This window comes from Symphalangus syndactylus, chromosome 19, assembly GCF_028878055.3.
Source record: "Symphalangus syndactylus isolate Jambi chromosome 19, NHGRI_mSymSyn1-v2.1_pri, whole genome shotgun sequence".
In the NCBI taxonomy this organism is placed as follows: domain Eukaryota; kingdom Metazoa; phylum Chordata; class Mammalia; order Primates; family Hylobatidae; genus Symphalangus; species Symphalangus syndactylus.
Window position 1 is genome coordinate 48634113 of NC_072434.2, and position 12476 is coordinate 48646588.

At 40.2% G+C, this 12476-nt stretch overlaps 1 protein-coding gene and 1 non-coding gene across 3 annotated transcripts in view; one reads left to right on the plus strand and one right to left on the minus strand.

The window, feature by feature from the left end:
• Nucleotides 1-12476, minus strand: part of ROR1 (receptor tyrosine kinase like orphan receptor 1) — a 410747-nt gene that overhangs the window by 143145 nt on the left and 255126 nt on the right. The window lies entirely within an intron of this gene.
• LOC129459025 (U6 spliceosomal RNA) lies at nt 11219-11321 on the plus strand. Its single transcript, XR_008649843.1, has one exon. It is a non-coding gene; the product is annotated as a U6 spliceosomal RNA (small nuclear RNA).

The window sequence follows — 12476 nt, forward strand, 5'->3', positions numbered from 1 at the left end:
ATAAGCCACCCAGTCTATGGTAGTTTATTACAGCAGCTGAACAGACATAGAAAGTGAATTTTTGTATCTATTTTACCTCAAATTTTCAAGTATTTTTGTTATGAGAAGGTATCATTTTGTTACTTTATATTTCTCATATGTGCATTTTTCACTTAAATTTTTAAGTGGGAATACTTAGAATTTGTGAGTAGAAACACACTTAACCATCAGGCCAATGACTTGATTTTTATATAATATGACCAAAGTCTTTTAACTAGAATTTTGAATACAACGTTTCTGACTTGAGAATTGGTCCTTGAGTTCTGGTGAAATATTCCCAATCTTGTTTCTAACTTTCTCAGCCTCATCCATCCCAATTTTAAAATGGTAAATTTTTAAAAACTAAACCCCCATCTTTAGCTGAATGCTAGGATGATAAGTAAATCTATAGGCCTAACAACTCTTTAGGTTTAGGGTACATCTACATTCCAAGAAGTCACTTGCAGCTTTTCTCATCCCTGTAAAACCAAACCAAATAATAATAACAAAACCACCAGCTATTACTTTGCTTCACTATAACTTAGTAAGGGCCTAACTTAAAATCAACAACAAAAAAGCAAAGTTTCTGACTCTGGAGCTTAAGCTTTATAGGTCACATTGCAACCTAAAGACTGCATTCTCCTTTGTGGTTGAATTATAAACCTTTGAAAAATGCTGACAGACCTTAACTATAGCAGGACAGGATGAGTGGGCCCAGGTAATGAACTTTTAAATGACTGGAGATAGAATCTAGAAAGCCAAACCTGAAATACATTTCTGGTTTGGGCTTTGGGCCAACACAAACAGAACACATCATAACTCATCTCTGTGATTTCAGTACCATACACAGGAGATGCCTCAGCATCAGCACGACACATGATCCTCACTATGGAAGCTTTTGGCTGCTTCCATGTCATGCAAATGCAACAGTTGTGCTTTCAGCCCTGGTAGAGAGCCCTGTGCTAGGAAGAACTAGGCCACATTCAGGGCATTCAAAGACAAAGTCCATGTGTATTTTCACTACCCTGGCCTGACTCTTAGGCAGTGGCTTGCCCAGTCATAATAAATTCTCAAGCATTTGATGGCTCTAAGTGGAGCCTAGGTGGCTTTCAAAATAAAAGTTTGTCATTCTGGCCCATGAATTTCTATTCCTCTGGGGATCCATACAGTCATGCAATCTCAGTGTTCTAAAGTCACATCTTGGTTAAACAGGACCAGAATCCCTTTGTGTGCCAGTGAGCATTCCAACTCAGTTCCACCAAGGCTGACATTCCAGTTTCATGTTTTTCCCAGAATGTAAACTTCAAGGAGCACAAAAGGGCACACAAGCCATTCTTTCCCCCTTTCTCCATTCATTGTGCAAGATCTGTATTTCAAAATTTAAAAGAATCTGCTGACTTGACCACAACTCAAGGTCTCTTGTTAGCAGGGCAGTGCAATGGTGAAGGCCCTGTCACTTGAATGTTCTCTCTCATGAATGGGGCGGTTTTGCCTTGAAATTTTGAACCAGATTCCTCAACAATTAGAAATTATCTGCTCCACTGCTTTTCAAGAAAACATAAAAGCACTGAGAAATCTGGAGATGAAGACTGAAGGAGGTACTATTTTCTTTGTAGCAAGAGACAAAAATCAATTCAACACACAAGGCCGTGAACTTTGAGGATGGGACCATGCCTTTTTCATTTGCTGTGGCTCCTTAAACTGATCACAGGCTTGCTAAAGACAGATGTGTAAAATGCTAGATGAAGAGATGAACGGATCTTTTTTATTTTATTATCTATTATAAATAGATAAACAAACACCTAAGAGCCTGTACTCAAAGATCACTCATCCTGGCTACAGAGTCATACAGGTAAAGAGATAATCATGATAAAGCGTGATCCGGGTATGTTCACGGTGGTAAAGAACCCTAGAAAGGGGACCTAACCCATTTTCCAGGCCAGAGGTGTCAGAGAAGGGTTTCCAAAGGAGGTAACACCTTGCAATCGGTGGAATTTTTTTAAAAAGAGGTAATGCGGCCTCTGTCCTTCAGGAGCCCCTTAAGATCTGGAAGTAAAGCAGAGCTATTCTAGGGATCTAATTTGAAAGTACAAGTCAGAGTGAGAGCAAAAGCCAAGTGTGTGGTCAAGATGTTGAGTGTTGAAGGCGTTCACAAGAGAGGGTGGAGAAAGGGAGGCTGAGATCAAAACAGGCTGGCCAAGTTTACTGAGGTGGTGGCAGAGAGGCCAGATGGTTCCCTGACTTTTATCAGGCAGAGTGGGCAAGACCCAGTGTGGAGTGGAGAGGCAGAGAAACACCAGACTTCCTGTCCTCTTGCTGGAATGTGCAGGCATTTAGGGGAGGCGAGGAGTAGACAGGAGTGGGGAAACAGAAGATAAATAAGCAAATACTTATTAAACACTTGTGCGGACATGGAGGGGGGACTTGTCCCATCTCTCCTTGGCCTTGCAAAACAGTGATACAAAAGAAACATATGAAAATAATCAGAACAAGGAAAGAGGTAAGGAAAAGGCTGTTTTATGCTCAGGAGGGGGTGAACCTGTCCCACTCTAGAAATCAGGGAAGGTGTGAGAGAATAGGGGGTGCTTGCGTTGGGCCTTGATGGAGAGCAAGGCTGCAGAGGGGAGAGGAAGGGCAGAAACTGTGCAGTTGTTTTGGGGAGAGTGTGGCACACAAACCAGATGCCACCCTTGGTGACATGTACCGTGCGTATCTGCTGAGGACTCCGCAGTGCACTTCTCACAGCTTCCCCACTTCACTGTGTTTCTGACTTTAGGTCAGAAATTATTAGCATTTTTGGTAGGAAAGTTCCTCCTCCAGCAGGATTGCTAGCACATGGTAGGGTGTTTAACATCCTAAACCCCTATTCAATAAATGTCAACTGCACACCCTCATCATGGTGACAACTAAAAACAGAACCACTCATATATGACTACATTGAGGAACCCTAAGGCATCTTTTCATCATGGTCTTATTAACCATAGAGCCTAACCACACAAGAATTGCATGATAAAACAAGGCCCTGATCCACCTTGCCTGCCCATACTAACTCCTAGGCCACTAAAGTCCATAGTTAGCAAATTCTGTGAGTAATTGCAGCTAGGGCTAGCAAACTAGTTGCAATAGATGTAGCTGTCAGCGAAGCCAGAAACTATCAGTTGTCTGAAAATCATGGCTTCCAGCTGAAATGAAAGCTCCCTGAAAAGTGTTCATTTTTTCATATTTCTCATGCAGGAAGACGTATAAAGCAGAGATGTAGAAACATATCTGCAAATTGTTTGATGCTCCTTCTATGAGAAGGTGGAGTCTGTGTGCCCTTTCCTTGCACCTGGCAGGACCTCTGTGATCGCGTCTTTCTTGCATGTGGCAGGACCTCTGAGAAAAGAATGTTGCAGAAGTGACACTGTGTGAGAGACTTCAGAGTCAGGTTTAAAAAAACTTGAGGCAATCCCTCTGGGAGCCTTCAGTCACCAGTTACCCTGAGGCCACCACACGGAGAGTACTTGGAGAGAATAAAGAGATGCTCTTGGACATCTCTTGTGCAAACAACACTTGTGTGTGGAATAGCCCCAGCTGTTCCAGACTCCAGCTGTTTTTGTCCTCTCAGTCGAGACACCAGACATGTGAATGACAAAGTCTTTAAGATGACCCAGCCACCATCTGACTGCAACCACATGAGAGACCCTGCACAAGAATCATTTAGCTGATCCCAGTCAACTCTCAGAACCAGGAGAGAGAATAATAATACATGATTGTTGCTGGAAGCTACTATGTTTGCTGTGGTTTGTTACCTAGCAGGAGCTAACTGATACACTGCTCTCACTTGAGATTCTAAGGAGTGAAATAAACTCTCTAGAAAAGCAGACATTTATTGGAGAAGTACCTTGTGACAGATTCTGTGCTGGGAAGTAAAAGCAATGACTTACACACAGTCCCTGGTTTCAAGGATCTCCCAGGGGAGATTCAATATGAACATGGATTATCACAAATATTAGGAAAGAATACACACAAGAGGCACAGAGAATATATGATGGGAGTATATTCTGGGAGATTCCTGGATGAACTCGCTGTGATCATGGGCTACCAAAGTTAGCAAAGTGCCCTCCAGATGGGGAACCCCACGGAATGAAGTAAAAATAAACATAAAGAACTTTGGTCCTTCCACACTGTGTTTGTTGAGGACAAAAAACATGTACCCAGTACCTGTCATGTAGCAGAATCTTTCTCAGTTTATATTTACTGGATGGATGGATGGATGGATGGCACAAGGGAGCCAGCCTAGAAAGATCATTGGCTGGCCTGAGGACCAGAAGGCTAGGGATCGAGTCCTAGCTGTGTGACCCTGGGTAAATCACTTATTTTACTTGTCTATAGTCTTCAGTTTCCATATCTGTCTAATGTGAGGATAAGGCTAGGAGATCTCTGAGGTTTGTTCCCAACTCAAACCTTCTAGGGTACCAAAAGGCAAGTATGAACATCCATCTAAGTGTTTACTTGGCCATCTCTATAATCAAACAAATACACACCAGAGAGGTATCAATCTGTCTTTGTTAAGACTCTTTGATTACATGCAACAGGAACTAACTCAAGCCAGTGTAAGAGGGTGAGGAAAAGCAGACGAGGTGGATGGAGAATTTAACACAGGATGCAAGGGTTTCCTGTGAAACTCTGGCAAGATGTCTGGCCAGGTTTTGGGAGGAACGAGAACCAAGAACTGGAAAGCTGCCGGGAACCAGATCGGGAATCTCCTTCCACCCCCAGACTCTAATTCTCTTTATGAATCTGCTTAAATCTCTCTTTGAAAACCAGCTTTCTTGGCTTTTCTATGCACACAGTAGAAGATCAACACTCTATGGCCCCCAGATTGATCTCCTGGCACTAACAGCAACTGACAAACACTAACAGGCTACCTCTGAGTTCCAATTGCAAATTCCTGGGAAAGAGACCCTGGCATAATCTGGGTCAGGTGTCCTCTCCCTGGTCCAATCAACTCTCACCAGAAGGACAGGGTTATAAATTCAAACATGGCTGCTGAAGGCCCCTCATGATGGGTCGTGAAAGCAGCTATCAGACAACAGAGGGCTATTATGAGGTAGGCAGCCTCCCTGAAAGGTATCTCATATAAAGTCCAAGAAAATGAAATAAACAATTTTTGTATGGATTATTGATAAGGACAAAAATTGTCTAACTTAAGCTTCCTCTTCGTGTGCACTGGAACCCTTTCCAAAGCCACTTTAGAAACTCTGACAAACTTGAGGAAAATCAGTTAATTTTCAAATTCATCTAGGTTGCACACAAGCATCACTATTTTCTAGCACCTTCAGGATGATCTCACAAACATGATGATGATGGAGACTCATGAGGAGGCCTTGTGCTCTGGACTGCTAGTGTGTGCCACAGCCTCCTTTCTCATCACTTTACCAAAAGATGTGATTTGAAAAACATATGCAAATATCGCCACTGAACTCCCACACCAATTCCTGAGAGCTACTGAGGAGTTTGGTGTCGCTTTAGAAGTCACTCTATTTGTGAATAGCCCAGCAAGAGAATCAGGTCAAGCTATTAGGGAGATTCTATGGAAAGGTAGGTATCTACCTCAAGATTAATGATACTGAATAAAGGAAAAGCAGTTATTTTTGACATTTTGACCATCACTTTAGGGTCTGGTTCTTATTAGTTCCATTTCTTCCTTTTAAAAGGCTTATTTATTTATATATTTTTAATGGAAAATGTCAGGAAATTTGGAACAGAAACTTACAATAAAACACGTCCCCTGACCCTCTGATCTATCAATCTTTCAAATAAACAAGAATACTTAGAGAAGCCTGGAAGAAGGCATTTCTTGGTAGTTACCTGATATTAGCCACCGTAATGGTCATTATCTAGCAATTGTTTTTTTGGGAAACGGAGTAGAATGGAGAGAATAGGAAGGAAAGAGAATGCAGATGAGTGAATGAAGGAGAGTATGAGAGAGAAAGAGGGGGGACTCAATAATTCATTTTTGCTATAAATGCTTTAAAATCTTACAGGTGCCAAACAAGACACCCTCGTTCATATTTTTTCTCCAATCATTCCATTTTGGAAGCTACATTATTCACAAATGAGACATTCAAGAAACACAAATTCTGAAATAAAAATGGGCACACCACCAGTGGAAAAGCAAACAAAAGCAGCTAATGTACTGTGGCTAAAAAAATTTTCAAACAAAGTGGCAGTAATTTACTGCCCTTGCTCTTAGCTAGACCCCATGAACATAATCAGAACCCCCAGGACTGATGGGAAAGTGTGATTTACAGTAAGCCTCAGGATAATAAAAAAAAAAAATGAAAAAGCAAATTGTGCATCACCATGAAAGCTGTATTTCTTCCGTTTTCAGCAATGGAATCAAATTTCCAGCCAGAATTTCAGGATAAAACTTAGAAGCCTTCAAGAAGTAAACTATGAGCCAACCAGCATCCCTACTTGGACATTGCTCCAGCTGCCTGAATGATGTAACTAACATTTAGAGATAACAGTGAACAGAAAGACACACACGACACCATCTGAATCATAGTAAAGAGATGGGTGGACCTGGGTTTGAGTCTGGCTGTGTCACTTCTTCTCATGTATCTTTGAGCAAATTATTTCACATCTCCAAGCTCTAGTATTACCTGTTGCTTCAGACTGTTATATGGATTAAATGAGATAAAGTGTATAAAGCACTTAGGAAAGTGTTTGGCACATGCAAGTCTCAATAAATTTCATTATACATTTTAAATACAAATAGTACATTTTGATAAATGAGTTAGAGTTCTTAAGGCACTTAGAACAGTACCTGGTGCACAGTGAAGTTCTATATAAGCGTTTGTCATTATTATTACTATATAGTAAAACCTCCATTAATCAGGATGTCTAGACAATGAGGTAACTAAGTTAACTTATTTTCATGCTTAAAACCTCTAAACCACTTCAAGTTTTTGAAAATCCTTTTAAAATGTATTAGTCTCTTTTCTAAGATTAGTAAGTATAATATGTTAAGTATCAACTTGAAACTTTTACACAGGATCATGCATGGCTCCAGGAATACATATCAGAAGTCCTGGGTTCTAGTACCACTGTTACTTGTCAGCAGTGTAATTTAGAGCCTCAGTTTACTCATCTGTGAAATAAAAGATCTGTTATGCTTTTCTCCCAGTTTTTGTGACTATCAGATGCAACCACGTATATGCAATTGTTTTGAAAACAACAAAATTAAGGTGAATTAAAAATAGCATAAATTTGTTAGTATCATTCGTTAGAATACGATGTCCTGTTTCTGGGGATGCATGTGCATAGGGGTATGGAGATTCCAGATTGTACCAAGGATGTTGCACTTTTTGAAAACTGTGGTAAAATACATGTGACAAAATGTACAATTTGAATTATTTTTAAGTGTTTAGCTCAGTGGCATTAAGTACAATCATATTGTTATGCAACCATCACCACCATCCATCCCAAAACTTTTTTCATCTTCTCAAACTGAAACCTTATGCCCACTAAAGACTAACTCCCCATTCTCCTTTCCTCCCAATCCCTGGTAACCACCATCTTACTTTCTGTCTATAAATTTCACTACTCTAGGTACCTCACATAAGTGGTGTCATACAGAATATTGCTTTTTTAAAAAAGTCTCTTGTTTATTTTCTTACCTTTTCCATCTTTGACTTTAAAAGTTGAGTACAAAAAGCAATGGAAATTGAGAATTTCCTTTTGTGGGTCCTAAATCCTTGAGGCTTACAATAGGGCTGTGATTAAGAAGAGAAAACACACACTTCCCTTATAGCATCCTCCAAGCTCTGATGGGGCCGACTGCTTGGTCTGGTTTCCATTGCAATCTTAGGATACTTCTGAGAAGCTATGATGTTACAAGGCTGTGCAGTGAGGACCAGGGGATGGAGTCTGGTCCCACCTCTGCCACAAAGTACTCTTGATATTGTGTGAACCATTCTTTTCTTTGGGTCATGTCTGTTAAGCTTCAGGCACAATGGGCTACATTATTCCAAAGTAGTGTCAACTTCATATTCAAGTGTTTTGATGGCATTTATTCCTTGCAAGACACTGCAAAATATAATTATCTTCCTCCCCCAATCTCCATCCAAGAACAACATATTTTGTATAATGAAAATGGAAGAGGAGGAAGATACCTGTGATATTTTTCCTAGGAAAAGAAACCAGGGGATAATACTGAACTGGTTTTGGATGTTACTGGCAGTTGATTCAGTGTTGTCATCTTTCTTCTGACCAGAAAAAAAAAAAAAAGAGTTTCATAGCACATGCCAAAATGTTATAGTGCATGTGCGCACACACACAAACACACACACACACAAGCAAAAGCTGTGTTCAAATTCAAGACTATGCCTTCACAAGAAAAAAGAAATAGAGTTAAACCATCTGAATTTAGAAGACAGAGATACACGATCATTTTTAAGTTATCTCTGAAGTCACATGTACACCAGCTCCAGGATTCTAAGATCCAATTCTGTTGTGTAGAAAAAGCAGTATAGTCAAATATAAGGTGCCACAGACAAAAAGGGTTATGTATTTGGAATGAGCAACTATCCTTAACATTCATAAACTTCCCAACTGGGATCCATTTGTATGAAGAGACTCTTCTGGTCTGATAAGAGCCTGGCTTTGGGAAAAAGAACAAGATGACCCAAATTCTTTTGGGGGAGACACTTTCACACATGAATCATCCAAGAAAAATGGCAGCTACATCAGAACATTGGCTGCCTGCCCCAGAAGCTGACCCTGGGGGGCTCAGGCTGCTGGGACCCACCTTCAGCATGGAATGTACTCAGGATAGCAAGGCTAAGTACCTCATCCATCTGACTTCTACAGTCGTGGACAACTCATGCATATTACCATTTTCCTCCCCAGACAGTGTAGCCCTTGGTTGAAAAATACAGCCTCTACTGGTCAGAACCAAGTCAATTTTGTTAGTATGGATATTTCCAAGTTGTGTCCTCCAAACAGCTTCATAAATACTAACTGACAGAAGCTGGGCGTGGTGGCTCATGCCTATAATTCCAGCATTTTGGGAGGCAGAGGCAGAGGGGTTGCTTGAGCCCAAGAGTTCAGCACCAGCCTGGGAAACATGGCAAAACTCCGTCTCTACAAAAATTAGGCAGGCATGGTGGTGTGTGCCTGGAATCCCAGCTACTCAGGAGGCTGAAGTGGGAAGATCGATTGAGGCCAGGAAATTGAGGCTGCAGTGAGCTGTGATCATGTCACTGCACTCCAGCCCGGGCGAAGAGTGAGATCCTGTCTCAAAACACACATACATACATACATACACACACACACACACACACACCTAATTCAATGGACGAACATACATGAAACAATGTAAAGATAATTTGCAATAATCTTAATACAAGTTTTCTAATATATATTACCCACAAAGGGATGGGAGAAGTTAGGTTTTATAGGTCTATTTCCATTAAATCTATGTCAGGGATGGAGAATTCCTGAGTCAGAAGACTTTAGAGATGAAAGAAAACTAAAATATTAGTTATACCAACACCCCCAGATCATTCTCAATATAGCATTCCTGAAAACTGGTCATGCAGTTGGCTTCAATTCCTCTAGAGAAAGGGAGATTACTTCTCCATGAAGGAATGAGTGATGGAGGTAGGCTACATGATCTTATATCAGATCTTTAGACTTTTTGGAATTTGGTTTTCTCATCTATAAAAGATGGGAACTATTTTATAAGACCATGTGGAAGTGGAAATTGTAAAGCAGTAGTTTAGCAACCGATTATCAGTGAGTGTTAGTTTCCTTCACCTTTTAGTTATTTATTAAAAAGTTCTTCCATAAACTGGGCAGAAATGTGCTTCCTTGTAACTTTTACCTGGTGGTCTCAGTCTAAACCCCTCAAGCAACATTTTTTCTGTCTTCTGTAAGGCATCACTTCCAACACTTGGAGATGGGCACAAGCACTTCTCTTATCTAGCCTACACCCACCCAATTGCCTCCATCATTCTTTAGAGCTAATGAAAAACTCAAGTCATAAATGTTATGGAGTACCAATAAAATAGGGAGCAAACTGGGAGCATATTAAGGCAGAGTCCCTAACTTCAAGGAGCTTAAGTATATAATGTAGTTTGGGTAAAATAGGGGCTCAATCAAAATACAATCAAAGAATCATTATTGAGTAGGTGAAAGGGCAACTAAATTTGACTGGAAAACCAGAGAAGGCTTCATGGGAAATGACATTTGAGTTGGGTAATGAATAATTAGAAAGATTTTAAAAGACAGAAAGCTTATGCTGGGAAAACAGCATAAGCAAAACCATGGAGAAATGAAAATATATGTGATGTTTTAGGAAAGGTACAGTGGACTGAACTGTGTTCCTCCAAAATTTATATTGGAGTTAGGGTTGAAGCCCTAACCCCGACGTGACTGTATTTGGAGACAGGGCTTTTAGGAGATGACATTTAATGAGGTAATAAGGGTGGGGCCCTAATCTGATAAGATCAGTGGCCTCATAAAAATATAAGAGACCTCTCTCTCTGTCAATCTGTCTCTCTCTGCCATGTAAGGGCAGAGCAAGAAGGCAGTGGCCATCTGTAAGGCAGAAAGAGAACCCTCACCAGAAACCGATCGCGGCTGGACCTTGATCTTGGACTTTCCAGCCTCCAGAACTGTAATACAATACATTTCTGTTGTTTAAGTCACACAGTATGTGGTACTTTGTTATGGCAGCCCTAGCAGACTAATACGAAGGGCAATTACAGAGGAGAATCAATGGGTAAAGACCAAGGAAGAGAGTCGGAGGGTATATTGACCAATGGGGTAGAATAAGAAAATGTAAATGGTCAGGCTTAGGAGACAGAGAAACCAATGTTCAAATCTGTTTTGCTGCTTGATTAGTTACATGACCTGAGGTTACTCAACCTCTCTGAGCTCAGATTTCTTCTTTGTTAATGGTAGAAGGAGATAATATATGTAAGGTACCATTCGCAGGTATGGTTCACAGGTACTATTCACAGAAGGATGGTAGGTTAAGTACCTTCCACCTAGCATGTGGAAGGTACTCTATAAATGTTAACAAATATTATTTTTATTAATATAACTATATGAGAATTACTTATCATAAAACTAGTACTGAAACAAGACATAAGAGTGATATAGGATGTTCAATGATCTGAATACACCTTAAAAATTCCTCTAGGGATTGCTTTGGCAGCATATATACTAAAATCAGAACAATATAGAGAAGATTAGCATGGCCCCTGGGCAAAGATGACACACGAATTCATGAAGTGTTCCATATTTTTAAAACAATGAATAAGACTTAGTATTGATAGCACAATGGGGTATTACAGTCAATAATAATTTAACTGTACATTTTAAAATAACTAAAAGAGTATAATTGGATTATCACAGGATAAATGCTTGAGGGAATAGATAACCAATTTTCCATGATACGATTATTATGCATTGCACACCTGTACCAAAATATCTCAAAAACTCCATAAATATATACACCTACTATGTATCTAAAAAAATTTTTTTTAAGTCCTCTTAGAATGGTGCATATTTTTTCTTCTTAGCATTTCTGGATGGCAATTGCATCTTCTAGAATGCCAAGAACAAAAATCTAATTGTGAATGAGAAAACACTGCTTTCAGAAAAACAGCAGCAACTGTGAGAGAAAATATGCATGCAATATTGGCATTCATGTGGGCTAAAGAGAGGAGATGTGGGTCATGGCCAGATGTGTCCTTGATCTGCTTCATATTTAGCAAACGCCCATGCATCCTGCAATACCCAACTCAAATGTCACCTCCACAAAGTCTTATCCCAAACTTCCCCAAACCTATTATGTGCCCAATTAATTTGATCTGTTTCTTCCACTAGACTGTGAGCATCTTGAGGACAGATGCATATTACTTATTTATGCACCTACCACAGTAACTGGCACATAGCTCAACAAATGCTTATTGAGTGAATTAATGTGACAAAATGGGAATGCTGACTTTAAAGTTCAGAGAAACAGGAAGATACTGAAATCACTGAAAAGAATTTTTTAAAAAAATCTAAACTATATGCATTTTAAGAGAAGAGAGGCTGTTCTCCATACTGGCAACAAGACAAGGTATAATCATGATAGAGGCTCTGTCTACATCCTTTTCTTGCCAACAGCCATATCAACGTCTTAGATAAGAACTAAATTAAGGCCAGGTGCAGTGGCTTATGCCTGTAATCCCAGCATCTCGGGAGGCCGAGGCAGGCAGATCATGAGGTCAGGAGATCAAGACCATCCTGGCCAACATGGTGAAACCCCATCTCTACTAAAAATACAAAAATTAGCTGGGTGTGGTGGCAGGTGCCTGTAATACTCAGGAGGCTGAGGCAGGAGAATCACTTGAACCTGGGAGGCAGAGATTGCAGTGAGCTGAGATCAAGCCACTGCACTCCAGCCTGGCAAC